This window comes from Sorex araneus, chromosome 2, assembly GCF_027595985.1.
Source record: "Sorex araneus isolate mSorAra2 chromosome 2, mSorAra2.pri, whole genome shotgun sequence".
Taxonomy (NCBI): domain Eukaryota; kingdom Metazoa; phylum Chordata; class Mammalia; order Eulipotyphla; family Soricidae; genus Sorex; species Sorex araneus.
In genome coordinates, this window is record NC_073303.1 from 339,872,116 (window position 1) to 339,888,327 (window position 16,212).

General features: G+C 35.7%; 1 pseudogene; it reads left to right on the plus strand.

The window, feature by feature from the left end:
• Positions 1 to 2,891: 2,891 nt before the first annotated feature.
• LOC101548749 (ER membrane protein complex subunit 4-like) lies at positions 2,892 to 9,043 on the plus strand (annotated as a pseudogene).
• Positions 9,044 to 16,212: the final 7,169 nt, after the last annotated feature.

The following is a 16,212-nucleotide window of genomic DNA, read 5'->3' on the forward strand; positions in this document are numbered from 1 at the left end:
CTCACCAAGATATTGTGGATGGCTGAGTATTTAAAGATATCTGATATAAACTTGTGAGGCTTTTGATTTCATTTTAAGTTAGGTACAATATTTTCTCCCAGCTTTTACCTGCAGCACTTATAGATTATGTTCCATGTTTGGCCTGTGGCATAGGCAGACTGGATTAAGATCTGCAAAAATGTTTGCATCTTACTTTGTCTACCTCTTGATGTCAAAAACGATGTCTGTATTTTCATAGCACTCCAAGACACAGAATGATGTCTAGATTGTTGTAGTCCATTCTACAACTTGTTTTTCATCTTTCATATCTGTTAGATTAGAAAGATATACACAGCTCAAACGGAATCATACCTGGTGTCAAAAAACTATGCAAAAATCTTATTTTACTTAAATACAAATTGGAGCGATGAAGAGTTTTCCTTGTACACTTGTTGAGTAGGCCATCTATTTTCTCTAATTAAAAGTAGTTTTTACTCATTTTCAGCATCATCTAAGTAGTTATTAGATAGTTTACACTATTCATAGAGAAATTTACTCTCAATGACAGGTAGTTTTATATGTTTTAGAGGAAAAAAAGCTGCAACAATTAATTATCTTGTATCAAGTCCATAGGCTGACACATCATTTGTTTAATTTTAATGATTGCTGTGAAGCATTAATCTATTTTACTAAAAGTTAATATTTATTTTTGAAGAAGTGGATTTAGGCAAAAGTAAAAACACTTCACTTAGCCACTAAGTTGCTTTTATATTACCCAAGCAAATTCTTTAGACCAAATGTATGTAAATAGCTGACATTCAGAGCACCAAAGGGAATGCACTTCACAACTATAACTTAAATACTAATGAAATCAACTGAATATGAGAGTCATTAGTCAGCTGTGCCTTGATAGGGTTCCCTGCAGACTGATTAAATTAACCATTAGAAATATATTTCTTCACAACCTATAGCAAGTATTTAGTTTTTTCCCCTTTCAGAGTAGATTTAAATTTATATTTAATGCACTATTGTTTTTTTTTAACATTTTATATGGCATCTTGGGGCATGTATAACTTGAATTTAATTTTCAGATGCTATGAATCTGTGTGCAATGTATAAAATAGCAATAATCATCAGTATACATAAACGATTTATTTAAAAAGCTCAAAATACTAGTAAGCAGAATACATGAATGCAACTTGAATTTTAGTTGAAGAAAACATCTACAGATATTGAAGAGCTAATATACATAATATTATTGCATGCTAGGTCAAGACAGTAAGTGATTAAAATTATTTAAAGAATTCCTTGGAGAATAGTGTAAATACTTGCAAATTCAAAATGTAATGATTCATTTTGAATATATAACAATATAACAACACAAATGCCTATACAGGTTGTTTTGGATATGATGCAGGAGAGAAATCCCAAACACATTTGTTCAAATATATTGAAAAGCAATATGGTAGGGGGTAATGTGAGTAATACAGATGTTCTATTGCTGATGTGGTGCTCTGTAGTTACATTTTGTCTCAGTATTGGTCATATGCTTCACAAAGTTTGAGTTCGGGGCTTTTGTGATGTCAAGAATGACTCTTGGGAACTCAGACATGCATAGTATGTGCTCTATCACTTGATCTACAAACATAGACGTATGGAAAATTGTTATTACAAATTATATTATTTATATTCTGTCATCACAGACCATATATACATTTTAAAGATTAAAACAGTATGTTTAGCTCTAAAGTTATAGGAAAGAATTCAGTGGTAAAACAGAATCCTTAACATAGGTTTATTAATTAGGATTACCAGGGAAAACTTTCACTATGCGTTTGAGAACAAACCACCTGATGATATTATATAAAATACCTTGAATTTAATTTCCATCAAAGAGCAAATTGTGCAAAAATATCTAACTTTTTAACTTATCTTAATATTCAAATTACTTGCTTGGGGATCTCTTAAGGAGTATCTAACTATTCCTGGCCAGCATAGAATTAATAAATATTGTGATGAACATTATAAATTAGCATCTGTGTTTTGTGTATTGAGAACTAATGATAATATATACATTTAATACATTATTATCAATGGAACTTCAGGGAAATGTGTTGTAACATTTTTCTATTTTTTTGCAATATTTTTCCTGGGTCTACATATTGCTTACATAAAGTGCTTTGTTAAATTTTTATTATCACAGTTATGAGAAATGGTGAGAAAATTTCTCACAATAATATGAAAATAAACACAAACAAGCAAATAAAATGGATAATCAAATAATGCATAAGCAAACATAAATAAACATTAAGATTTGTGAATTTGTGTTGTATATTAAGACAAATTAAGTCATCCGGAGACACTATTATCATCCACTTTATTATTTATCTATACTTCATTTTATTTTATATTTGGAACTATGCTTGGTGGTGCTTAGAACTTACTTCCAATTCAGTACACAGGAGTTGTTCCCTAAAGTGCTCAGGGACCAGGAGGTGCCTGGGTTCATACTGTGTCATTCAGTAAGCAAAGCACATAATCAACCTGTGAGATATCTCTCTAATCCTAAATTTTTAATTACTAATATAATGTGATTAGTAATCTGTTAGGTTGTGCTAAACTATCAATATTTACTGTAGAAACATTTCACTGTGTATTTATGGCTATTCTGAAGACTCTGGACTGGAGCGATAGCACAGCAGGTAGGGAGTTTGCCTTGCACGTGACTGACACAGGTTCGATTCCTCTGTCCCTTTCGGAGAGCCCGGCAAGCTCTCCGAATGAGTATCCCACCCGCATGGCAGAGCATGGCAAGCTATCTGTGGCGTATTTGATATGCCAAAAACAGTAACAACAAGTCTCACAAGGGAGGCGTTACTGGTGCCCACTTGAGCAAATTGATGAACAACAGGATGACTGTGCTACAGTATCACAGTGCTGAATGGAAGAATCCATGTCATAACAAAATACAGGTAAGGAAGGAAGGAAAAATAATCCACACAAGAATCCTCAGTATTAAGGCAATGTCTGTTTTCATTAAGAAAATGTGAAAAATGTGTCCTGTAAAATCAAAAACTTCACTATAAACTGGGGAACATTTTCTATAGTTCCAACATTGTAAGTGATCAGTTTTCCCAGGGGTAAAGACAATTGTATTTCACTTACAGTAGTCTTCCTGGCATCAGCTGGACTCTGCCCCAGGAATGCTTCTAGCAAAACAGAAAACTGAGAAAGACTTCTCTATTCTTTCCATCTAAAAAGAGAGCAGAAGATCACATACAATACAGGACATTTCATAACATATATTTTTCTCTTATAATTTTATATCTCATTTTATATTTTTAATACAGAAAGGCACGAATGAAAAATTTACTTCCTATGTGTCAGTGCAAAAGGCTTAAGTATGGCTTTTATGATGTTGATTGTTTATTTTTAGTTGGTTGTGAATAAGATAAAAAAGCATTTATATTCAAGAGCAATTAATGGCTACCAGAACGAAAGAATGAAGAACGAAGGCAAATTGAGTACAATGAGTCACTTGCACCGTGAAGAATAGAATTTAACTAGTGGTAAACAATGTACTATATACATATGCTAATTTATAATAATGCACTGTTACACTGTTATCCCATTGTTCATTGGTTTGCTTGAGCAGGCACCAGTAACATCTCCATTGTGATACTTGTTACTGTTTTTGGCATATTGAATATGCCATGGGTAGCTTGACAGTGCGGGCGGGATACTCTCAGTAGCTTGCTGGGCTCTTGGAGAGAAATGGAGGAATCAAAACAGGGTCTGCCACATGCAAGACAAATGCCCTACTCTCTGTGCTCTCGCTCAAAGTCTCACAATGGAGACATTATTGGTGCCCACTCGAGCAAATTGATGAACAACGGGACAACAGTGCTAAGACAGTGCTACAATTTATAATACCTATCTGTAACTCCATGATTTTATAATGCTATGCTACTTTAATAAAAATAATAATGAAACTAAGTTGTTTGTAAATGAATTGAGGAAAGTTTAGAAATTTGTTTGAGGACCTTAGAAACAGTACAGAGCATAAAATTGAACACAGTCAGCTCTGATTTGATTCTCAGCAATGCATATGGTCAGTCCCCTGAGCACTGCCAGGAATAAATTCTTAGTACCTAGCCAGGAGTAAGCCCGGAGCAGCACTGGATATGGTCCAAAAGCTAAAAATTGAAAAAGGTAAAGGAAATTTGCTTTAAAAAATGGAAATCTTGTTGGTGTCATACAAGTTTAAATAATAACTTTTTTGTCTTTCACAATTTGTAGGTATCTTAGTGAACCAAAACATTTTGTCAGTAGTAATTTTTTTTGAGCTGGCTTATTTAAAAATAACTTGCATAATTTTGTGATAACTCCACTTGCAAATTAATCTGAATGTAGCTACCTATATTTGTGAGTTCTGAAAAGGGGTGGGGAAGAGGTTAAAACTCAGTAAAATGCTCATTGTAGAGGACACCGGATAACGTTATCCTTGTCATGTGACAGTTCATTTGGAAATGACATGAAGCAGGTTAGCAGCTGAAGGGCCTTCCCCTCCCTACCACATCTCTATCACTACGTCTGCATTGTTGATCAGTATATAATTGATATGAGTAGATAAACCATGGCTGAGAAGATTCCATTAAGTGACTTTGGAGCTAAAGCAGTGGAATCTAGCATCCTAAATCTTACACATATGTGACTGTGAGGTACCAATATCTTTTTCAGTTTACAATCTGTATGGCTTATGTCCACATGGAGTTTTCTCTTTATTACTCTCTGTTTTTAAACCAAAAGACCTTTTACTTTTTATTCCCTAATGTTAAAACATTACAAAGTTCAGAGGCTCTGAAATGTTTTTCTTCTTCTCTAACAATGAAATATGTCCACTCACCTTTTTTAATTCAGTAGAGTCAAATCATGTGAACCTTTAAAAAAGCAAAAAGTCAAAGAACTTTGCCAGATTTTCTGCTTGAGAAAGCATTAAACATTGGACAGCAGAACACTGTGATATGTATGATGTAATTGAACACAGAAGCCATGCTGATAACAGGAACAAGAATACTGCCCTCTGCATGTATATATAATGTGGAAGGGGGGGGGTTGTGGGAGGAACCGTTCCTGTAAAGTCACAATCCTTCACTTCCACAGACTTGCTTCAGTAGTCAACTGCATTACTTCTTCAGGACTGCAAGCCACTTAAATCACACTCTGTTAGTTTCATGTCATAATGAAATTGAAAATGGAGAGCTCTGAGTTATAATAGGCAGGTTTGATGAACTTCATGAATTCTCTGAATAGGTCAGAACCCTGCACTAGGCAGGACTTTGCATTTTCTTTTGCAGTAAATTGCCCTGCACCAAAGTGAGAAATCATGTCATGTTTTATTACTAAACCTGGGAACTCAAATCAGGGATCAATGAGACTTCAAAAAATATACTTATTAAGAGATGGCAGTGAGGTACAAGGCCACACAGCTTCAAAAGCTTTGCTTTATACTTCCAGTTTTTTTTAATTCTCCATTTTATACTTTTAAAAATGTTTCATAAATATTAGAAGGGGCAGTTACTAAATGCTGGTGCTATATAGAAACAACCTCATATCCTTTTACATACAGTTTTCTTTTTAAAAGACTCTTAAAGAACACTTAAAACCACCATTTTATAAGTTTTCCATATGGAATAACAAAAACATGTTCAAAATACTTGTAAGATGTACTTAGAACTTTAAAAATATTACATTTTCTTAACTGAAATAATTACTGTAAGACACTTAATTTTGTATTTTGCTCTTCTGTTTTGAACTTTTAATATTTTATTCATTTATCAATGATCTAAGACTAATGTAATCCTTCCTGTTGTGATTAGAGCCCTTTTTGTCTTAGTAGTCTAAAACCATTCAGAATATTTAAGGATGTACTGAGCACTGTTCATCTGTATATCACTATCCTCCCATTGCTCATTTGTCCTTATCACGTTCAGGGTCAGGGGAATGAGGTCCATTATTGTTACTGTTTTTGGCATATGGAATATGCCACGGGTAGCTCTGTCATGCGAGATTCTACATTGGTCTCTTCTGGGAGTTTTGTTTTATAGTCTCTGGACCTTGGCTGTTGATGAGATTACATGGCACTTGGGGCAGTTTGTGGGTGTGACTTCCAAGCTACTGGAAAATGGGGGATCTGGATGGAGGAGGCCCAGTCCTGATCTGAGCAGGCTAGGAAATCTCAGCCCTGGGTTCCGCATACCTGGGCTCATCTCCCTGTTCCTTCATGTGTAAAGATTGTCCCCGCATGTGGAGAGTGGCCTTGAGCATGGCTGGGTTCTGGAAGTTTTTAGCTGCCGGGGCTCTCCTTGGTGAAGGCGGGGAAATTCAACCCATCCCCATCCAAGGGGGCCCTGGTAAAGACAGCCTGGCACAGGGGGCAGGAGGTTCTGCTGGAACAATAGTATAACAAGTAGGGCGTTTGCCTTACATGTGGCTGAGCCAGATTAATTTCTCAACATCCCATATGGTTCCCCGAGCACCGCCAGGAGTAATTCCTGAGTGCAAAGCCAGAAGTAACCTCTGGCCGTCACTGGATGTGACCCAAAAAACAAAAAAAAAGCAACAACAACAGCAACAAAAAAGTTCATGTATATGTATATTTATAAATCAATCAGCTGTGCAATTTATCTATATTAATTTTGCCTAATCTACTTGATTTTATCTTTATTAATATTTCATCATTAAAAATTTTAATTATATACTTATAGCACTGTAGCACTATAGCACGTTCTTCCCATTGTTCTTTGATTTGCTCCAATGGGCATCAGTAACGTCTCCATTGTGGGACTTGTTACTGTTTTTGCATATCAAATATGCCACAGGTTGCTTGCCAGGCTCTGCCATGTGGATGAGATACTCTCAGTATCTTTCTGGGCTCTCCAAGAGGGACGGGGGAATCGAACCTGGGTTGGCAGAGTGCAAGGCAAATGCCCTACCCACTGTGCTATTACTCCAGTTCCAAGAAAATTAATTTTATGTAAATTTTCATGTTGAATATGTATATATATGTTTCTTTATTCCTTTGATTCAATTAACATTTTAATTCTCATATATATGACTTGCACTACTGAAGAGGAGTGTTAAATACCATCAGTTGAATCTTTATGGACATTCTTAAGGAAATTGATTTCTGGAGTCTGAAATCCCTGAAATCACTCAAAGTTCTTGTTGCTTTTCAGGTGCCCCATTAATCTTTATAGGACTCTATTGACAGTGGTGGTGGCTGCTTTAATGGCATAACTTAGAAAGGTGTGAGCAGGCCATCCGGGCACAAGCATTTAGGTCTAATTCAACAGAACTCATATAAAGATGTTAACTTACCAGAAAAGGATAGAGAATGAATTTGTAAAGACAGAGATGTAAATTAGACAACAATGCTGAACTTTACCTGATAACCCTGGCTTCAAAGAAGAGCTTGTTTCTGACATTACCTGTTTGCCGTTTTATGGAGTTTGATATTTAACAGGCACATGCTTTAAAGCCAACTCTTCTGGTGAGTATTTAGGATTTTTGAAATTATTTAGAACTGGAATTTTGTGGGGGTCTGGGACAATAGCACAGCAGGCAGGATACTTGTCTTGCATACTGCTGACACAGGTTTGATCTCCTGCCCCTCCAGGTGTTATCCCTAAGTACTGAGCCAGGAGTAAATCCTGAGCACAGCCAAGGGTGTCCTCAAAACAAACAAAGAAGAAGAATGTTTGACAGGAAAACAAAAAAAGTAGATGCAAATCTGTAAATTCAATAAAGAGAAAATAAAACCCTTATCAATGAAATTATAGCTTAAAATAATAAATATGATAGAATTATATAAAATATTTCAGTATAACCATACTTCATTTCCAAATCCCAGTAGAGTTATGTTTGTAATCTTATTTATTTATTTATTTTGCTTTTTGGGTCACACCCAGCGATGCTACAACTTACTTCTGGATTTGCACTCAGGAATCACTCTTTGCGGTGCTCAGAGGACCATATGGGATACTGGGAATTGAACCTGGGTCAGCTGCATGCAAGACAAACATCTTACCCACTGTGCTATTGCTCGAGCCCCTATGTTTGTAATCTAAGCTTAATTTAATGACAATATTAGGAAAGAATTTGCTCTTAAAGGGAGACTAAAATAAATTCTTCTAGTTTTTCAAAATTTTTAACCATAGCATGTTCTCTTACAGGCTTAAAAAAATAGAAAAAAAAACCTAAAATATTTAGGAACAAGTAAGTTTGAGAATTGCTGGACCTATTTCTCTGTTTTTTCTTTTTGCTTTCTTTTTTGGGTCACACCCAGCAATGCACAGGGCTTACTCCTGGCTCTGCACTCAGGAATTACTCCTGGTGGTGCTCAGGGGACCAAATTCGATGTTGGGAATCAAACCTGGGTCGGCTGCGTGCAAGGCAAATGCCCTACCCGCTGTGCTATTGCTCCAGCCCCAGGATCTATTTCTAAGGGTGAAAAGGACTTCTCAGGAGAAGAACTGCACAATAGCTTCAAATGGGCCATTGAACCAAGCGGGCCTGGAGGAGGCAGCAGGGCCTAAAGCGACCAGGACAGCTGACAGGGAGACTCTCTCTAACCCATCGGTTACTTGGACAAGCAAATGCCAGACACCAGTCTGGAAGACAAACCAGATCCTGGTGGAGAAGAGCTGCTGGGAGATTACCTAGGGTCCCCTCCAGCAGATTCCTATGAACCTCTCCATCATGCACCTGGCAGGGAATACTATCGCTATCATCCCTACCGTGATGGTCTTTGTGATGGCTTAGAGACCCATTCAGGCACTTATAACCATTTCAGTCACTTTCAAAATGCTAGAGAGTTCAAGCCAGAAGTTTCTTCAGGGTTTGGTGTAGCTCACTGGTATTCTCAGGGGACTGGCATTGGCTGTTTATAAGTGCTGGTCCATGTGGCTAATGCCTACATATGCATCAAATTGGCTAGCCTTCACTGAGCCTCCTTGGGATGGAGTTCTGTGGAGGAAGGCTGCTTTTACCTGTAGGCTACTAATGCCTGTAGATTTAGATCTCATTTATAGCCTTCTCTATGGCCAGTGTCTTTTACTCAGCACACTTACACCATCACTTATACCGAAAAGAATTAAAAGTCTTCTTTCTTCATCCTGGAGATAAACCCCAGTAAGACAATGTATGTATTCACTGTATCACTGTATCACTGTCATCCCATTGATCATCAATGTTCTCAAGCAGGCACCAGTTACGTATCCATTTTCCAAGCCCTGAGATTATAGGAGCTTCTCTTAACTCGTTCTTCCCAATGGTGCTGCATTGGAGGCACTTTCAGGGTAAGGGGAATGAGACCCATCATTGTTACTGTATTTGGCATATTGAATATGCTACAGTGAGCTTGCCAGGTTCTGCCGTGTGGGCAGGATGCTCTCGGTACGTTTCCAGGTTCTTAGAGAAGGAGAACTAAGCTATAAGAAGTCTGAGGGGGCCCAGTGAAGACAGCTAGGTACAGTGGCAAGAGACTCTGCATCGTTTTCTTCTAGGAGTGTTGTTTTATAGTCTCTGGATCTTGGCCATTGGTGGGATTACATGGCACCAGGGCAGGTTGTGGGTGTGGCTGCCAAGCTACTGGGAAATAGGGGGTCTGGGTGGAGAAGGCCCAGTCCCAAACCAAGCAGGCTTGGAGATTTTAGCCCCGGGTCCCGCACACCTGGGCTCCTCTGCCGGTTCCTTCATGTATGAGGCTCGTCCGAATGTGTGGAGTGGCCTTGAGCATGGCTGTGGCTTGGTTTCGAGGATCTTTGAAGATCTGCTACGGGCGGGGAGGGAAACTCAAACCTCCCCCTCCAAGGGGCCCTGGTGAAAACAGCCAGACACAGGGTCAAGAGACTCTGTATGTATTATTACAAATAAAACTGTATCACTGCCTTACTGAAAATAATGCAGAAAACTTTATGCTTCCAGTACAGAGCAAAACAAATAAAACCATAACTGTGTAAAAAATAAAGACTCTTCTTTGGCTTGTCATGAACTTTATTGCCAATGTAGCCTCCTCCTTTGATTCAATTATCATAATGGCTAATTAGTTAAGATATATGTAAACTATAAATATATGAAACTTCATCTGATTCTGAACATAGTCTAAGCTTTCTTATACAATCTAAATTGTTTGATCAGAGACATTGGAAATTTTCTTAAAATATCAGCTTCTCTACTGGAAACATACAGAAATAACTGAAGCAGAAGTAATGATTTCAGTAGTGAATAACAAAAGACCATTTTGCTTAGAGATACACCATTATTCCGGTGTTTGAGAAATAAGGATAAGTATGTCAAGCCTGAGATACAATCCTTTCCTCTTTCATGTGAAAATGAGAGAAATTAAATATAGACAGACAGATAAAAAGAATTTACTCCATTTTCAAGATAATTTATTTTTAGCACTTACATTCTTAGCCATATATTCTGTATTAAACACTATAAAAGCTCTCATGATTATGTTCTCCAAGCATCTCTGAGTGAAACAATCCAAAACATACATGGATTTAGTCATAAAGTGCATTTTATTTTTCTTGTCAAAACAACAAAAAAAATGGAAGGATGTTTGAAATCATATAAAACTTACTCATGGGAAGGAGAGAGACATTAGAATCTTCTAATATCTGACACTTATGGAGAATAACTATGTGAGAATGATTCAGACACTTATGCTTGAAATTAACCTGAAAAAATATTCCCTTTATGCATAAAGGATTGTATATGGACATATTTTACCTACTTTATGTCCTCTGGGCATGTTGTAAAGATAAAACAAAACAATGAAATGTTCTAATTTACTCATCCTTTTGTGAAAAGGTGGAATTTTCTCTGTAGATCTTATAGTACTGCCACTTTAAATAAATCTTGGATAAAAGAACACTAGTACACATTTCCCTTGTAATTTGAAATTTTAAAATTTCTTTATATACACTCGCAAGAGTTTGTTACAGAACTTAATCTATACTCTCATATGTCTGCGCTGTGACTGACTCTTAACTGTATAACGGGCATGAGCCGACGCAAAGCAGAGAGCTCTGGAACAGTAGAAACATGCTTTTCTATTTTTTCTTTTTTGGGTCACACTTGGCGATTCACAGGGGTTACTCCTAGATTTGCACTCAGGAATTACTCCTGGGGGTGCTCAGGGGACCATATGAGATGCTGGAATCGAATTTGGGTTGATTGCATACAAGGGAAATGCCCTATCCTCTGTGCTATCTCTCCAGCCCCACATACTTTTCTATTTTTTTATAAGAACTATAAACAGAGTTATATTGTTGGACAGATGATAATATTTTCCACCATGATTTTCTATTGTAGAACATATAGGCAAAAGACATTCAGACCAACTGAATGGATGAAGTAACATGGATAGTACAGTCTTTAAAGGAGAATAGTGAAAGAGATAAGGGTTGAGAGCATAAACCATAACATTATCTCAATGATTTTACCATCCTGGTCTTTTAATATTTATTATTATTTTGCTTTGGGGCTGAGTGGATAGGCATTTACCTTCAACGTGGCTGGCCCAGGTGTACCTCTTGGAGAGCCCGGCAAGCTACTCAGAGTATCCCGCCCACACAGCAGAGCTTGTCAAGCTACCCGTGGTGTATTCGATATGCCAAAAACAGTAACAAGCAGTCTCACAATGAAGACATTACTGGTGCCCGCTCGAACAAATCGGTGAACAATGGGATGACAGTGCTGCAGTGCATTATTTTGCTTTGGGGGTCATACCCTGCTGTGCTCAGGTCTCACTCCTGGTTCTACAATGAGGGATCACCTCCTTGCAGTGCTTGGGAGAACATATGTGATGTCTGGGATTTAACCTATGTTGGCTATGTGCAAGTCAAACAGCCTAATCACTGTACTATCACTCTAACCTGGGATTTATATTTTGAAATATTTTTCAATTTAATAGTTATCACTTATCAAATTAATTTCATAATACCATGACTGTGAGGAAATGTGAACTTTCTATCTATGTAATCTTCAATATGAAACTCTTTTTATAAACTTACAACTTCAGGGCATTTTGAGACTACTATATATTACACCATCCATACCCACCCCTGAAAAGACAAGCTCAGGATTGAAAAGTCATTCATACATCTTTGTCAACTTGACCAGTTGGTTTCCTTTGGATGCTCATGAAGGCTTACAAAGTTAAGTGTAAGTAGAAATGGAAGATTTCAATTATCTGCTATTGAAGTTTCCTGCAGGTAAGGAAAACGAAGATACTGCACATTTCACAATAATCTTTCCCAGTGCTGACTTTGCTTCATTTATAAAGTGAAAACAGCAATGAGGCAACGTTCATAATTTAATGACTCAAGAAATGGTTCACTGCTGGTCAAATGGGTTATTTTTAGCTTTCATAATGAGCAAATCAAATCACTACTGGATTCATATAATGATACACACGACTATAAAAATAACTGAACAGGAAAGATATTCTCATCTTTTCCCATTAGTAACTACATGATTTGTACTAATTTTATAAAAGCATTTTTTCTATGTATCTATAATAAACTGCTATGCAGATGTTAGTTATAGAAGTAGCAGATTCAACCCTAAACTATACCATTCTAAAAATGCAATGTAATCAATGATAAAAGTGAAATTACGATGCTACTAATATAATTCTCATTATACTATGAGGTTTGTAGCTATAAATATCCCTTATTAATCAATTATACTTCAAAAAATACTAGAATCTGAAGTGAGTGATTTTATCCACACACATAGAATGTCTATAGTTCCCCCAAAACATATTGTTTCAATGTTAGCTATACAATTATTTTATTTTTGTGAATATTTATTTTTCTTTTTAATTGTGTGCAGTGAAAGCTCTGAAGAATACCATGGTCTTTATAAAGATCATCACATAACCATGTATTTCACACAAAACATGTGTTTTTCTCCTGTAAAATCTAATACATAAGATTTCCTCAATCTGACATTACTATTTGTTTTGGTAAGACAGTCCTTCTGCCCATTATGCCTTTCTATACAATCAATCTGATTATTTCTTTAACATATAGATTTGCTTTTGTGAATTTTTTCATTCTCTTTCTTAATTACGCCAAATAATTAGGTATGTTTTAATTCTGCATTTTAATTTTTATTGAGTTCTTTATTATGTTTCCCTCCTAATCCCATTAAGTTTCTGAACAACTTGTTACAAACCCAATAATAAAAAAGAAGAATCAAGGTAGATTGATTTGTGAATCCCTAGAATTTAACTCAAAAAATATTTATTAAATAAAAGGTGCCTTAGGTCAATTTACCCAAATCAGATCAAGACACTGGGATTTTTTTGCAATTATTTAAGGAGACACTCTTCAAAGAAATTGTTGGTAAGCCAGAAAAGCACTATAGGACACAGGTAAGGTGCAAAGTTAAACAGGATAAGTGATATCTTGCCTGAACTTACACCAGGATAGCTCTGCTGTCTATAAAACACTCAAGTGCTGTTTTCTCTAGAGTAGCAGATTTAGCCTTCTGTAATGTATGTCATTCAGTTATGATCTGTGACCATCAGGCAAAAGAAAAATATATATATATACATATACACACACATATATATAACACAACTCCAGCATATACCAAACAGCTCCCTGGAGAAAGTGAACTATGTCATCACCATTCACAATAAATTTGAGAAGGGAGCACTGGTCTAGGCAAGACACCTGGATAGAATGACAGTGTTAAATATTATTTAATAAAAATAATCTACAGACTTTGTCAACATAATACTGTAAATGATTCACATGGAAACAAATGATTCATGTGGAACATTAGAAAAAATTGAAGTTTAAGATTTAAGTCCCTGGTTCAAACCCTAGTTTTGCCTGCGTAACCTGATGCTGATCATCTCTCTAAGTCAGCTTCTGCCTCTGGAAACGATGATAATAAACTGCATTTCATGTATCTAATAAAAGTTAGAAAAGTTATAAAAAATCTTACACAGTGCCTAGTATAGTTAGTATAGCTATGTTATCAACTCTCAGTTCATTTTCCATACTAAAAAATCAGTACAATTCAACACAGAATATTTGACTGTCTTTGACAATAACAATTCTCCCATTTTTAAGGATTTCTAACTCTAGGATGCATAGCTATAATCCAGACTGATTCCTAGATGGAACTCAAAAAGCACATTTAAGTACTTCAGATAGTTAGCCTCTCTCTAATCACTCTTGCTTGATCATTACACACACTTTTTCTCTTCAGAGCAGTTGTCAGTATTTGAAAAATTTTAAATACCCAGATTCAATCCCAGCATCCCACGTGGTCTCTCAGCCCTGCCAAAAGTATTCTCTGAGCACAGAGCCTGGAGTAAGCCTAGAGTACAGCCAGGTGTGAACCCCAAAAAACAAAAAGCAAAAAGTATTTATACATATATATAAGTGAAATAAAAACGGTTTACAAGCAGCTACCTTCTTTCTTATTCAATCAAGCTTTCTTCATAAAACTTGTGTACCACATTGTTAATGGTAAATAAATATCATCTCCACTATTTAAAATGATCTTATCAAAATCACATGCATGTTTTAAATTTCAAGCAGGTTTACATGTATTTTGGCTTAGTTAATGTGAAAAGTTATACCTCCTAAAGCTGTAATGTGACAGATGTGAACTCAGTCTCACATGCTAAGTATTTTAATTATTATTAAAGTGACATGCATTTATTAGCATTACTAGTCACTGACAACATCACTAGTCAATTATGACAACTCTTAGTAGATTTGTATTTTGTATTTAGGCAGTTTCTGAAGTTTAATGTACTTTAAAAAGTTACTTTATCCTATCAAGAGACTACTTAACATTGTTAAAATGACTGCAAATTTATGAGATATTTTTGTGTATTATTTTAGTTCCTCTTGAAAATAGTCAGGATCATATTTTGCTTTCTTATTTTTTAAATTGCTTCTGACTTGTATGGAAATTTATTTTTGAAAATCTTCAGGTATATTTATATATACTTGTATTTTATTTATGGTATAGAAATTAGGTTTTTTTTTATAATTTGGGCTATATTTCTTCAATAAGATTGACAGTGATTGTCTTCATGCATATAGTTACCTCATATCACCAGCACCAGTGTTCCCATGACCACCAACATATGTCTCTAAGTCACCTCCAGTTCACCACTAGGGGAGAGCTAGTCCGGCACTCTTAGTTCCCAATTATGACTTCTACTGGTATTTGGGAGAATTATTTGCATCTAATGATTGAAATTAGTGTTAATAGAAATTCCACCCACTTTATCCTGCTTTCTTACACAAACATACCTGTACACACACACACACACACACACACACAAACATACACACAAACGCATTAGCATAGAAGCATTGAGTGATTTTAATTCAACATATCTTGACTTGAAATCCTGAATCATAGTTCAAATTATTGGGTAAGCAATATTAATGAAATTAAAAAAGAAAGATGTTGGAAAATTTATATAATTACAAAAAATAACTGCATGAATATTGGGAACTTCTAGTGTTGAACTTACCAACAGCTATCTTGATATTGATGGAGGTAAGTACATAAGGGACAGTGGAATCTCATTACATTTTCTACTTTTTTCTTTGTCTATTGATAAATTTGCCAAAAATATAAAAAGAGATTCAATTCTGCTTCAGGAAATCAGAATCTCAAAGAACACATAATAATTACCTGAAAAGTCATTTTTCTTTCACGGTATATCTGAATATATTTTTCTTGTAACATGTTATCAAAGGATATAAATCTATAAAGTCTAAGAATATTTTGGGTTTATATAGAGAAATCTATCAGAATCCAAAGCACAGCTTCAGATGAAATTGAATGTCATGATACCATTTGTTACCAAGTGTTTTTTCAATTATTTATGGAGAAAATAAAATATATTCAATGATTTAGAGATTATGCAATGAATTTCCTCTACTGATTTTCAGTCTCACATCAAAAATTGAAATATACATGTTGAACAACTAGAATCTGTTTTATTTAAAATCTAGAATATCTGATCATTCCAAAGGGATGGATGGATTCTGTATAGCTTAACCATAAATTCTGAGTTAGAAAATTGTTTTTGCATTTCTATCAAACGGTCTTAATGACTATGTAATGGGTAAGAGGCAAAAGAAAGACTTAAGTGAAGCTTAAAGCTTTCCTAGG